A 14,888-nucleotide genomic window follows, 5' to 3' on the forward strand; every position below is an offset into this window, starting at 1 on the left:
GCTACTGAGAGTGCACCTCTATTAGAGTTAAATTCCTGACGCCCCCTTGGAGGTAGCACAGTGATATGAAGCTCTGATGCTTTTTCTGGGATCTCCTTTGATGAAGCTTGTGCCAATTTCTTTCTAAGAAATTTCCAGACCCACAGACTATTTTAAGGGATAGGACAAAATGTGAGTCTCCAGCCAAAGAATAGGAATCATAAAAGAGTGAAAGGACCACATGTTAATACAACCCATGTAGCCTTATTTACTTACAGTATTTTATCTTTTTAACTACTGGATATTTGTAAAAAGTCACCATCTCTATTGGCATTTGACAAAGGACACAGTTAAATGGACCTGGCATTTTCTTATTCATGTTGTTGAGCTACTTGAATTAAGGTTCAGTCACCATATAATACCATGCATTTTATGGATTAAAAAGACTTAATTCCCATGTAGACAAAAAGATCTAATATTTCTTCCTGAGGAGTTTGACTTCATTCTTTTTTTATAATTAGAAAAATATTTTTGCTAACTCCTCAGTGATTACCTCAATTTTAGTGCTTTGTTTCACACAGGTATGTGCCTTGCTTGCACGTGTCTTTATAGATGCACTTTCTGGAATACATGAAAATTTTATTTCAATTACATTTTTCTCTGAATTGTACCACATAATTTACTCACTTTCTTTAGTTTGTTCATTTTTAGGCCATAAATATTATTAACCCACAGAGATTTGTTTCTGCTTCCTTTAGTTAATTAAACACACCATTGGATTTATCTTGTGCTACCACCAGGAGGGCACAAAAAGTGAAATACTGTATCACTAGATGATTCATTCATTAGCATAAAATAATCAGGGCTTTTGAATATCTGCACTTCACTGTCTCAGGTTTGGTTTTTTTGTGATTGCATCTAGGAAGAAGCAGCATCAGTAAAGGGATAAAGAGAGACAGGGAAAGAAATACAGAGGAGAAGGAGGGAAGGAAGTGGCGAAGGAGGAGGGGGGAGGGAGGAGGGAGGGAGGGAGGGAGGGAGGGAGGGAGGAAGGAAGGAAGGAAGGAAGGAAGGAAGGAAGGAAGGAAGAAGGAAGGAAGGAAGGAAGGAAGGAAGGAAGGAAGGAAGGAAGGAAGGAAGGAAGGAAGGAAGGAAGGAAGGAAGGAAGGAAGGAAGGAAGGAAGGAAGGAAGGAAGGAAGGAAGGAAGGAAGGAAGGAGGAAGGAAGGAAGGAAGGAAGGAAGGAAGGAAGGAAGGAAGGAAGGAAGGAAGGAAGGAAGGAAGGAAGGAAGGAAGGAAGGAAGGAAGGAAGGAAGGAAGGAAGGAAGGAAGGAAGGAAGGAAGGAAGGAAGGAAGGAAGGAAGGAAGGAAGGAAGGAAGGAAGGAAGGAAGGAAGGAAGGGTACAACTGTTAAAATTAGCAGGTTTCCTTAAGAAAAGAAATGCAGAATTTGACAAAAAAGGAAAGTCCACAAGCTTGCCTGGAGGCAGATCAAACTGACACCTAGAACATAACATGGGAGTAATCTAAAGTGATTCCCTACTCTGCTACTAACAGAGATTGAATAATTACAAACCCATTCTTTCTATAAAATTACTTCTTCCTTTGGGGAACAAAAATCCTGGACTACCATATGGTCCTGACAAACATTTCTACTGATTCTACCTAATGTTTATCAATGCAAATAATGTTATTTTTCAAAAAAAAGAACAGTGCCCCAGGATAACGCACATAAATATATAATGACACATGCAGACATTTAATGCATCTTGCACCTGCTTGGAGAGACCTTACCACAGAATGTCGGAGAACACAGATTTCTTCAGAAGGTGCTCACTGTCCCCCTTACTCCCCTGGGGTCACAGTCTGGTTTGCCTTCATCCTGGGACGTAAGGCTGCTGTTTGCTCAGGCTTGGTGGAACACTTTGGATAACCTGTAGAGAGAGCACACACCTAGGCATTACCTTGGGCCTGCTTCAAAACCCTTCTCCCTAGGCATTTCTCCACCCTTTCTCTCAGTTTTTCATGATTGTATAAAAAATTAATAGGACTCTGATCCATATTGCCTTTTCTCCCTAATTGCATCAGAATGTAGGATGGTGAAGCAATGATATAAGAGGAGAGGCTGAGACTCCCTGCCCAAACTAGGGAAATCCACTTACAGAGAGGACCCCTCTGTGTATAGATGTAGTTGGTGTGACCTGTTTCTGGGACCTTTTTTCCCATTTTTGGGAGAGACACTATTAATTCATTCTTTCTTTCTGAGGAATAAAATAAGAACCCAGACACATTGATTATTAATCATTCATCTGGGGACTCTCCTCCCTCTTGACCAATGACATAATCTTCAGTGAACAATATGTATACTGCAATTGACATTTGCACAAAAAAAATCAGGTTATATTGTATGCATCTGCACTAATAAAAATAGTCATCTTTCAAATCCTCCTTTTCAAAGTCTCACTGAACAGACTTCGATATCTATATAGTATTTATTCTGACCTTCACCTCTCTGATCCTCCTGCACTGGGGAACTGTACAGCAATACAATAAAATAGAAGCATACTTTATTAAAATACACATTTAGACTGCAGTCTTCAGAAGCTCCCAAGTTAGGTGTACAGGAACCATTGTGTCCATTTGGAGGTTCAGCCCCTTTGAGCCTCACAGGAATGCTGAGTATAAACGCCTCTCTGAAGGTCTGCTGCATAATTATCTTCCGAACAGCACCACTGATGAGTTGTGTGATTGCAGTAACTCAACAATTCATCCCAAAATGAGTCTATGCTTCTGCTTGTTTAAGATCCCTAATTTTGATATCATAGGTGATTTAATTCTATCTGTTGTGGTGTCAGTGTCGTAGACAAAGATCAGTCACTCCTACTTGCAGATGAGTCACTCTTTCAGCATGTCCTACTTCCAGAATTTCTTTTTTTTTTGCTTTGGTTTGAGGGGAATGAGGATGTATAAGAGTTTATACTTCAATTGCATAAGCTCTAGTTTTCAATCATAAAAGACATCCAGATGCATATGAACACTCAAGCAATTAGGAGACAGATATGTTCACTACTGTTAGATTAGCTTATGTAGAATTCTGTTTTGGTCCTAGCAATTGTAATGAAAAACATCCAGGCTTAGAGCAAGCAATTAGCTCATGGAAATTCAGGCTTTTGTGAAATTAGCCACTAGGTGTAAATCTCAGTATTCATGTTAAAATAATAATATTTAATTTGTGTTCAGGTGTGCTAAATAAAGCAACAATCTTTGAGGCTGATGGAGTAATCATGGAGAAAGCAACATGAGCCATGGCTAGATGAAGGGCAGTGGGAAATAGAACACTTCTGACACTAGGAAGGGCTCTGTGCCATTAGGATATATTTTTGTAAGTGTGGTAACTGCAGGAATCACAATAGAAAGTGCTGCATTTTGTTTTTAAAATAGCATCTTTAAAAGAATGTTGTTGCAGAAATTAACTCTATTTTAAAGATATTCTCTTAGATGATGAATCATCAAGCACTGTTACTTTAACCAATGACTCCCTGCAGAAACAAATGTTGAAATGTATGAGAAAATATTAGTCCTAATGATTTTTCTTGGAAAATATTGCTCATATAGTAATTTTAATTAAGGAATAATTTAAAACTTTTATATTTGTATTCCTAATGTCAAACTCTTTTGTTCTCACACTTACACCTCTGTTATTAATGTTAGCCATGGTTTGCAAAAGAGGAAAAGCTAGTTATCAATGAATAATTCAGGCACCATAACTGTCAGACCTCATTATTTTAAATAAGGCCTGGTAGTTCCAGTTGTAACTGGCTAATTGCATCATTTAAACTTAAACTGTTAGAATATTTCATATAATTAACAATTTTTAAAACTTTTAATACATTCAAAACTACTGTAGTACATAGGGCAATTTCCTTTAAATCAGGCTGAAAGAACAAAGAGACATTTGAGTTGTGATACGAGTCCTCAAGTTGTTAAAATAAAAAAGAAGAAAAACTGTGGTGAAATTGATGTATGCAGTAGTTAAAACAAAACCCTATCATTAGAATAAAATGATGTAAAATACTTGAAGAAGGGGAAGCTGAAAAGTTAAAACACCTGAAGCTAATTAACATTTAAAAATTTAAACACCTGAAACTTATGAACAAAGTTTTAACCTGATCCCTGATGGAGTTCTTGGTGACAAGATTGTTCCAGCACTGTCAGTGGAAATGTTTCCTTTTGTATGGCCATGCCTCTGCTCTGGTTTGCTTTCTGACAGTAAACATGTAATTCCCAAAGCCACTACAAATAGATGCCATGATGAGCTTCTAAAAAACTGAACCAGTATTTTTCTGAAAGGATCCAGGGACTTTTTTTAATTTGTTATTAGAAATTTGTAACAATATTTTAATTTTGAATCGATATTTACCCTTAATAATAAAGACTTGATAAATTGAGATGGAACTATGCTTTACACACACATTTCTTCAGAGTGCATGGCAAGAAGAAAGAGTCAAGGGCTGTTTATAAATTAATCTTAAAATTTTAAATTTTTCTCCTTTAGCCTCATTCTCAGTATAAATCCAGCAGATTTTTGTATGTATCCAGCAACTGTAAAGCAAGGGAGGTTAATATTTTAAAAAGACAATGCAACTCAGGCTTTTTCTGAAAAGCACTTGCATGTAGTACATTAAGACTTGCAGAGTAAAGATTGTCCCCATTTTTCAGATGAGATTCTCAAGTTCAATATATATATATTGGGTATATATAATTTCTGCAATCTCTGCCTTCCCTTCCCCTTACATCTGAGAGAAGGTGAGTTTATTTGGGGTTCAGAGTCTGGCTTACAGCTTTAATGGGAGGCTGTAAGAGAAAACATGGTAGACTACCTGAGTGCTGCAAAAAAGAAAAAACCCTGTATCTGTTGTCTCTGGAATCACTCCAGCATATTCTTTCTTTATCTAATGAAAAAAAAAAAATTAAGCAACAGTACAACTTTCAGCACTCACATTGAAACTATAAATTTCAGCCCACGTAGCCATTAAGAACATCATTAAGGCTGTGGAAGTTACACAGCAAGGGCTTGGATCTTATCCGACACGTAGCAGCCTTGCATTGCTGGATATCTTGTAAAAGCCACCCCTACATTTCTGCATCATACTGGAGGTCATTACAGAATACATACAGAAACTGTGTGTGTTCTTGTGCCTGAGAGCAGCATTGGTGCACCACACAGATTAGTTTCCTAGGTTTTCCACATGCTGAAACTGAGCCATTTTTATTTGTGCAAAAACCACATCTAGCAATAATTGGTCCCCACAGAGATACAGACTATCATATTTTCACATTCTTCTGAGATCTTAAAGTTGAGGTTTCTTAGGAGATGTATCTCTTAAGAAGACAGGCAGCATCAGGTTGAGTTTTGCAAATCTTTGCTTAAGGCAGATTTAAGGACTAAAACCATTTTTTCCCCACCCCTCAATTCTAAACTCCCTCCTCAAGGGAGATTTTCACCCCCCACACAGGAGTCAGTACGAGGTTTTTGAAGGCAAGTCAATTAGAATTGAAATTTTCCATGTTGCCTATATTTGGATAGGAAACATAAACAAGCTACCAAAATTGCAGGCTTGGAATGCCTTATTTTGACAGTTGTTATATTTTTGGGGGGTATTCAAAAAGACAAAGGGTATCCCTTCTCAGAATGTAACAATATATAAATTGCTAAATAAAATGCTAAATGATTCCTGCACTTCCAACTTTGAGTGCCAAAGAGAAGTCATGCAATACCTGCTATGGTCAGGTAGTATAACTTAAAGAAGGAGGTAGGAGAGACCAAAGACGATGCATTACACAAAATCTGGATGTATAAATTTGGTTGTAAACCTTTATCATATCCTTATGGATATTTCAACACCGTCAGCTCCAAAGTCCAAAGCTACCCATGGCAACAGAGCACTTTCTGCTGCTGGTGGTTAAGGCTAGTACATTATCTGTCAGATTTGAAGTTGGCATTCTGAGGTGGAGGTGCCCCAACAAGGTCACAGCTTTGGCACTCAGTGTCTGCAAGCCCTTTTCATTTCTGTTTTTTTAAATCGCCTTAGCTCTGGCTTGATTAATTGAAGAATTTTTATTGTGTGAGCGCCTCACATTTAAGTGTTGGGAAGCCACAGAGTTAACACTTGGAGACAACAGAGTTGTAGAAGCAATGAACTGGTAAATAGTGGAGCTCAGATGATGTATATTTTGGAACACATACATTTTGTGTCACAGTATGCCATTACACAGAATAATATTCACAACTCTATACAGGCAAGACAAAATAATCTAACAATAATCAAGCAAACCAAATTTTTAGGGTTCAATGAGAAGACCATTAAAATCATAATAATTTTAGAAGTTATGATGTTACAATTATATTACAATTTTTAATCCACACTGATACCCCTCTATAGTCTTAGTGCATTTTTTTTTCTCTATAATTTCATATCACTGGAATACAGTCAAATAAAAAATTAGTAATACAAGTTGCTTGTATTTCAGAGGAAGAAAATATTTGCTCATCTTGTCTTGCAGTGTCTGGAGACTTCTGCAATTGTTTACTTGTTCACTTTCTGTAAGCTGTTGTCAGCTCAGCTGTCTGAGCTACAGCTTCATTTTTAAATATTTTTCACTGAAAAAATACCGACTAAGTCTCTGAATGTTTTATGTGTACAGCCACATCAGATATCATGGAAAAAAAGGAGGCTTATGTCTTGAAATTACTCAGTGTTGGCTTCACCCTTGTCAAGGGCTGGCTCCCCATACAGAAGCTGACAAGTTTAGGGTACACTAGATATGTTTCATCACTGAGAGGAATCAAGTTCTGTGTGTGTACAGAGCATGGTCTTAAAGTCAGTGATTTCACTGATAAAAAACAAAAGACATCTTTTTCCTTGAGAGCTGCAGACACCTGACTGAAAAACCCAGGGTGAGCAGGCACGCCGCAAGCGGGAGGTGTAATGACAGAGGGTAGAGTGTTCCTACTGAGCACATCCATTCTGAAGGGTCATTCAAATGCCTCTCTACAAAAAAGCCTGAATGTAAATAATGTCAACCGTCTATGAAAGCAGGGGATTTAGGTCACTGAGCAGTGTACCTTGGTTAAATTATATTATTCTTTCAAATACTTAATGTACATCTGAGCTATTCACTTTGCTTGTCTATAAAATCTTCTCTAAGAGAACTATCCACTGCTTTAGAAGGGAAAGCAAACAAATGGAGGCATGCAGTGCCATTGAATATTGGAAAAAATGTCGGGTAAGGAAGACCACACATGATCTAGCCAAATGAGAGCTGAAAGTAACTGCAAGTGACAAGATAGTGAAATGCATGTGAGCATCCCTGAGAACTGTGAAAGAGTGGGGCAAGTTTTTATTATTGGCATAAAAAAATCACCAAACATCTCATCATTCTTAGATCCATTCTTATTGCAGGAAAAGAAAGACTGAGGGGATGATGGTGCTGGCAGAAGCAAAACCTAATTTTTTAAAAAGTGCATAAATGTTGGAAATTCAGTTAAATTTCAAGATTATGTTTCACTCTTTGGATTGAAATCAGGCAAAATTTTGCTCAAGGATCTCGAAAATGCCATGTCCTTTCTCCACAGTTTCTGGCAATTAGACCTGAACAACCAAGCCAAGGAAGCTTCTGAAATTTTGACTTTTGCCAGCCTTTGAAGGAGAGAGGAGAGCAATCTCCTCCCCTTTCTATGTTTTGAGTTTGACAACCAGATCCAATTGCAGACTTTTCTCAGGCACTGTGATCTTAGCTCTTTTAGAGGGTCTGCATAGGAAACAGGTCCCCAGAACCACACTGACCCACAAGTTGACAGAATCTCGCACAGCACCCCAGGTTTGCTGTGGAGGAAGGCTTCCCTCATTACAGACAGCAGCCTGGGACATCAAGGTAGGGCAGCAACTACCATTCAGTGTGGCATCTGTTGTGCAATGTGGCTGCTTTTGAGCTTAGAAATCCTGTAATCAAATGTATTTCAGTATGGCAAGATGCTGTTACTTTTCTCTGTTTTAGTGCAAATTGGAGATAACTCAGCTGTGGCTAAACACTTAGTGCTTTTTACTGTTTTCAACACAATCCTTTTATGTGTATGTACATCTTGCCCGCAAACATTCCTACACACTCAACAACAGATGCATTGAGGATAATTCTGCCAATTACAAAGCTACTAGGAGTGCTGTAGTTGAACTCTGAGTATAGAGCAGCCAGCTGTAGTAGACAACAACAATTTTTGACACAGCTGGTCACAGCTGATATCTTGGTTCTTGATCCACTGGGTCACCTGAATCCTGTAAGAACACTCATAATGGAAATAGTCTGAAACAGAGAAATAGTCTGAGCTCTCCTGCAGAATATATTCTTGACCCAATCTGCAATGTTAAGAAAGGGCTCTGATAGCTGCATATATTCTCTTCACTCGCAAGTAATAGGGGTGCACTGCTTGCTGGTCCTGGTCCTTGTGGTCACAGTGGGATTGTCACTGTTTTATTAGTTACTTTTGCACTTTCTGATGTTCCTGTAAAACAACATTCTGTTTCAGGAGATGTGCCTGTCAAGGAAGCAGGGAAAAGGTGGATGACATGATGAGTGGCTTCCAACACTTTGTTTATGTCTCCACGGGGTGGAAGCATTTTGTTAACTCTGCACTCTCAATGTGGATCAGTCACTGCTGCCAACATAAATAATTTCAAATATTTCACTGAGAATTGCTGCAAAGCTACAGGAGATTTTCTGCCTATATGACTGAGATTGTGTCTTCTTTGATTTCAGCTTGATTTAATTTTGTAGAAGGAGAGGCAAATACAGGATGAGTGTTAGTGCAGCCCTGCAACTTGCATTATTGATACTTCCAAAGTGTCCAGTTCAAATGGGGGCAGAATGTTAACAGAACTGAGAGTATCAGTCTAGTGGCTGAAGGACAAAAATAAGCTGCCTTTTTGATCTTTGCTGGTCAACAAAAGCATGCTTTGCTAGCTCCAGAAGTCTTTCATGTGAGAGAAAATGGACAGAGATGAAAACTCGTGTCTGATCTAACACTTTGGCAAGCTTTATTTTCTTACACCCACAGGAGAAGATTTCTGGCTTTTCAAAAAATGGACAGAAGTAAATCAGAAGTCCCTTTCTGCCATGTAGAAAGTCATTGTTAAAGTTTATTCTGTGTATAAAACCTGCTCTGTATGCAGAATTATCAGCCTTAAAACTCTACCCTCCATTGAAATTGGATTGGTCAGGAGCTCAGAGCCTCTGGGCATAAACCAGACCTCAGTTCTCTAAATGGATCACAGTGTAAGATTTAGAAAAATATTTACTATACTTGTCATCAATTTTCTGGCATATTTTCTTTGGAGAAGCTGGATCAGGCAGAGCTCGAAGCCTGATTCATTTCTCTAACCACTGACTTGGAGTACATACACCTGAAACTGAGCAAGTAATTCAAAATAATTTTTCAGATAAATTAATTTTCTTATTTATTTTCTGCAGGTAGAAAACCTGTGAGCAAGTAATGAGTTCCATTAATTCACTAATTGTTTGAACGTACTCCACATATTCTAAGTGATATTTTTATTACTTAGAATGGAGTGATTGGAAATTATTTGTTGAGTTATTTGCATTAAATGTCTGTCCCTGCTTCTATGAGCTTTACTGTCATTGTGAAGATAAGAAGATGAGAAATCTCTGAGGCTTTTGTATTTTCAGACAATGGGAACAGATTAGGGATAAGGAAGAGAAAATGAAGATTAGGGGATTTTAGAAAAATAAACCTGTGTATTGCTGTTGGTTTTCATGTCAGAAAAAAATAGACTTTTTTTATTGTGGTACCTTTATTTCTGTCATGTTCAGAACCCCTGTAAGGATCTATTATTCTCTTTGGGTCACACAGGTAAGGCAAAGACAAACACTGCTGCCCTAGACTGTAGCACAGTGCAAAGCAAAGAGCAAGAGAGAGAGTTTCATGGAAGAGGGGATGTCCAACTCAAGCTTCTCCTCTGTGACATTTCTCAGAGTAAGTTGTATTTCAGATTAGTAGCCCTTGGCAGTAGTCTGGAGAAAGATGAGATTTTAGTGTGATATGCTACACAGGCATGGGGGGAAAGCAAAGAGTATGTGCGAAAAATTGAAATGACAAGGTCATGTTGATAGCTTGGTTGTGGGAGCTGCCGCGGTAGTTTGTTGCATTATGATTAGAGATGGGCCAGCTAGCAAGAATGAGATGAGAGCTGGTTCAAACCTTCATCCACTCCTCTAACCAGACTGAAGTGGGGCCCATGGTGAGGCTGAAACACATCTAGCACTGGTACATTTGGTTTCTCAACATTATTTAATGAGCTTCTGCTTCTGATAATTTAGCTCAGAATAGAAAACAGGAATCTAGAAAAATATTCAGGAAATTAATCCAGTCTAAAATCCTTCAATCTGGAAAACCTGATTGTATAAAACCATATAAAGACAACTTCATACCATTCCCAGCCTTCCATCTGTAACAAAGAGCTCCACATCCTAGTTAATAACCATCCTGTTAACAACATGAAACAAAGTCTGCAAAGCTTTCAAATTTCAACACAGGATCTTTTTAATTATGAAGCCCTCAGATGAGATGCCAAGCTTCTGTCAGAGGCTGAGTGTGAGAGTAGTCTGTGTATGAGGACTTGCAGTGGGAACTGCACTGAGCTGAGCGTACAATCCTTCTGTCAGCCCTTTCTCTTCTCTTTGGCTTTATCCTGTGGGAAGTAGCTTTACATTCCCATTCAGACTACAAGGGATTCTGCGAAAGCTGAATTTCTGCACTGGCCGTGCTTATTCTGCAGCGTGTGTCACACTCCCTGCGGTGAGGGCTAAGTTCTCCCCATTTTGTGCAGCCTCTGTCTAATGCAGACAAAATTCCTCCTTCCCACAAGGATTCCAGGAGAAAGCAAAGCAGAGAGCAAGGGCAAGTGAAGACAAGCAATGCAGTTTATCTTGGACTCCCTATTTTGAAACACTCACCAAGTTCACTGAAGTAATAGTTGTGATTTGGTTGAATAACAAAATCCATATCCAGCCCATTTCTCAAAGTGCAGTCAGCAGTGCAGGATTCTTCTCTTCCTTTTGCCTTAATAATGTCACTGCTTAGTTCTTGGTTACAGGTATTCATGATGATACGGTGGGGCAGAAATACACAGGAGTCCAGAGTGTTTTGAAGTGGCTCTAGGAGTCACTGAAATAATGACCTATATTGGTATAGGAAACTTTTTTCCTGTCCATTTTCATCCTCAGTGTGCTTTACAGACCTGAGAGCTGCATCTCTTTGAACTGTGGCAATGCAGAGCAGAAAGCAGCTTCTCCAGCTGAGGCTGCAGGGAGCACTCTGCTACGTGAGGACTGGAGGGATAAGCAGAGCTTCTCACCCAAATCTGGATGAAGGATTGCACGTTAACATGCTTTCCCTTTCTTCCCCTCCCTTCCACTCCCCTCCCAAAAGTATCTGGCAGTGAAAGAAGGTAACCAAAGACTCCTTTTCTCTTTTACTTGGAGGTAAATCAATCTGACCTACCACTTAATGAAATCTCTTTTTTACAGGATGAAGGAAGCAGATGGGAAAAACAGAGGAAGAAAAGAAAAAGGAGACTTTCGTCTTCATGTGTAAATTTTCTGTAAGGAAAATAAAACTTGAAATTAGGCTTCCCTGTGATTTTAAAATGTATAGTTTATTATTTTTCCCCAATTATTTTCTTAATGGCTGGGCTTCCATAGTCTAATAAGTCACTGCACTTAAAAGGACCCTCTAAGAGAGGTGTTTGGATTTTTTAACCAATTATCATCCATTTCTGCAGATTAAATAATGCTTCTGAAAACATGATGCAAGGCCTCAGAATACTGTCCACTGATACCTGCAAACCAAGTCCAATTAACTCCTTTACTCGATACTTTTTTGACTTTGTAGTTATTGCAGTCTTATTTGTTATTGTAAAAAATTTACTCATATGGGAAAAATAAGGGGCATTATATGGCTGTCTATATAATACATAAATAATGTTTTCTTTTTCAGGGAGTTTAAAGACACATGACTTCGATGTTACTGAGATTGTGTCATAATCATCAAACGGAGCCCGTGCCAAACAAACCAGATGGAGCTTTCAATCAACAAGCTGCATTTATTATTGATATCTGTGGCTTATTTGTTATCCATGCACCTTTTAACAGCATAAGGTAAGAAAAAAGATCTGCTCCCAGAGAAAAAAGAGAACTATTAGAAGCTCTCACTTATTATTTGACCTGACAGCACAAATAGATGATGGGAAAAAGTCGAAGTACAATACCCAACTCCAAGTGGAAGGGATTAATTTGATGCTTTCTGCTGGAGCAGAGGGTGGCATGAATGATTATTTCATCCTCCCATACTATGAAAAATTTCAGAGCAATTTTATTTATCTGTGCACATATTACTCCTTAATTATTATTACATTGCTATTCTAGCAGATTGTTTTTGTCTCTTTCCAAGAACATATATAATTTTATTGAATATATAGCTTTGTGTCTATATCATATTGCTTTTATATATGCCTTTGTATATACTATATTACATTTTACCTGTAGTATGAAAGCGACAAAATTAAGGAGTTTGATAGGTAACCAATACATGTCACTTTTTTGTACGAGGCATGGCATAAAAAAGTCCTATAGCTGTGACTCACTTTGGCCTTCTAGAGACATAGGGAGACATAGGGAATACATATATAAAGAAAAAATAAACTCTTATTTAATTGCTTTTGTTTTGATTTTTTTTCCAAATGCCTCATTTCTATCTCCTTTTTTTTTAATGGTAGTCCCTGTCTTTTCTGCTAAGTAAAGATGGATAATCCAAAATAATACTCCCTCAAGTTTCTTTTAGCATTTGAATGTATGAAGACTATTGTATGAAAAATTATGTTGCTTCTCTGAAAGCTGTTCAGCCTTGTGCGTAATTTCCTCTTATCTTCTCTTCATTCACATGTGTTCTCCTAAGAGAAGAAAAATATCTGTTTGTGGCCTAGGATGTATTTTTGTTACTGAGACAGATAGAAATTCTGTATGCCAAATGTTCTCATGCTTATAGAGAACAAACAACCCCACACATTCCTTCCCTGCACTGTACAACTCCCTTTCAATCATATCCTTGCACTCCTATAACTTCTGCCCCACTTGCATGAGACTGCAGGCATAGGTTGGAGCCACTTCCTTTGTCCTTCTGAGTATAAAGGAGTTAGAACACAGAAACAAGGATTTTTCCGTTTTGATTTCCTAGACAAAACTTTTGAACAAGATCTGGATTTTGCCTTACTGTGTGGAATGGGAGTAGAATTTCATGGTAAAGAGCTGAAAGAATTGTAAGGAGAGGTTTTCATACCTGATGCTGTAAATAGATTTAATATATCAGTGCACTTCATATGATATGTGATTTTCCAATAAAGTTTATAACCGATGAAAGACTGAGTTTAAGACTAACATATAAGGACTCTTCCACAGATTTCAGATTCTGCATGAGAAGTTAATATCTGAGTATGGGAGAGTCACCTCTGTGGATTGATCTGGTGGCCCAGTCCAGCACCACTCACCTCTCCACACCCAGCACTGTAATCAGCAAGTCTCTACACAGAGCACAAGAGTTAAGCAATCAGGATGACTTAACTATCAACTTGACCTTTGAGATCCCTTCAGAACAGGTTTGATCCACACTGATTTACTTTATCCTTCAAACCATCAGATCTGTATTAAAACCCTGATTGACCAGAAGTAATTATTTGATGCCTTATGTTAGCAATGTCCCAGGCCCCAACATGAAAACTGAGGATGAAAGTCACACCTTAGTAAAGTCAAAGGGAGGATTACTTTCAGTGGAACTGGAATTTTGCCCAGAAAACCATACCAACAGTGTTTGGGTCCTATCTATGTCTGAAGGCATGTCAATCTTTCTGTGGTGCCTATCATATTATGTAAAAGGTATCTCACAAGCTACTCTGATATATTTATTTAAAAATAGGAGATTTTATTGAAAAAAAAGAATACAGGAATGGCATAAATGTTGTACTGGTTTGCTACAAAATGCTGCGTCACCTGATATGATAGTTATATTGTTCTGTCATTCCTTTGCTAATGAAAGTCTTCACTTATTCGTATATTATTTTTTACTGAGCATGAGGAATACATAGGGGGAAAAAATGCAAAATTAGCATTAGACATTAGTGATAATTACCAACATTTCCATGGATTCCCATAACTGCTTCTTAGTAACTTTAGTCATTTGTTTTCCTCTCTTAAATTTCCTTCTAAGGTCATTTCTATAACCTGCCACTTTCTGGGGCAGATGAATCAGCTGCCTTTGCAACTCCCTGTTTTGTCTCTAGGGATAGTTTTCTACCTATATTTTGATCCAAGCAGGTTGGAGTCTTTCCAAAAGCTGCTGAAAAACAAGACCTCTCTCAGTCATGTAGGGGAAACACTGATATACAGTTAACTCAGTATACATCAAGCATTAGGTAACAAGATTTCTAGGCCCATGCTAAAAATATATTTTGCTTATTCTGATTTGATTCTAATTATGTACTTTGCTTAGGAGACAGTCTATAAACAATTTTAACTACTCTCACCTATGTACCTACCCAAGACACTGAGGATGGCCTACTGCAGAGTACTAGGACATATATGGATATAAATTTCTAAAAGTCACAGAATAATACTCAATAAAATTAAAAAAGACAAAGCATTGGCCTGTCCCATGTATAACTTTGTTACTGAATTTTATACAAACATGGTGCTCCAGGTATGACAAAGTGTGGACATTCACAGACAGGACACTTCCTCCAAAGCCAATTCCTATTTGTGACATACAAAACCAGCGAGGTTTCTTCA

General features: G+C 38.1%; 1 long non-coding RNA gene across 1 annotated transcript; it reads left to right on the forward strand.

The window, feature by feature from the left end:
* Positions 1 to 11,352: 11,352 nt before the first annotated feature.
* On the forward strand, positions 11,353 to 13,658 carry LOC135450584 (uncharacterized). The gene is made up of 4 exons (XR_010441096.1): positions 11,353 to 11,500; positions 11,580 to 11,653; positions 12,049 to 12,209; positions 13,506 to 13,658. It is a non-coding gene; the product is annotated as an uncharacterized LOC135450584 (long non-coding RNA).
* The last annotated feature ends 1,230 nt before the right edge of the window (positions 13,659 to 14,888 follow it).

The sequence above is a fragment of the Zonotrichia leucophrys genome, chromosome 7 (assembly GCF_028769735.1).
Source record: "Zonotrichia leucophrys gambelii isolate GWCS_2022_RI chromosome 7, RI_Zleu_2.0, whole genome shotgun sequence".
Lineage (NCBI taxonomy): Eukaryota > Metazoa > Chordata > Aves > Passeriformes > Passerellidae > Zonotrichia > Zonotrichia leucophrys.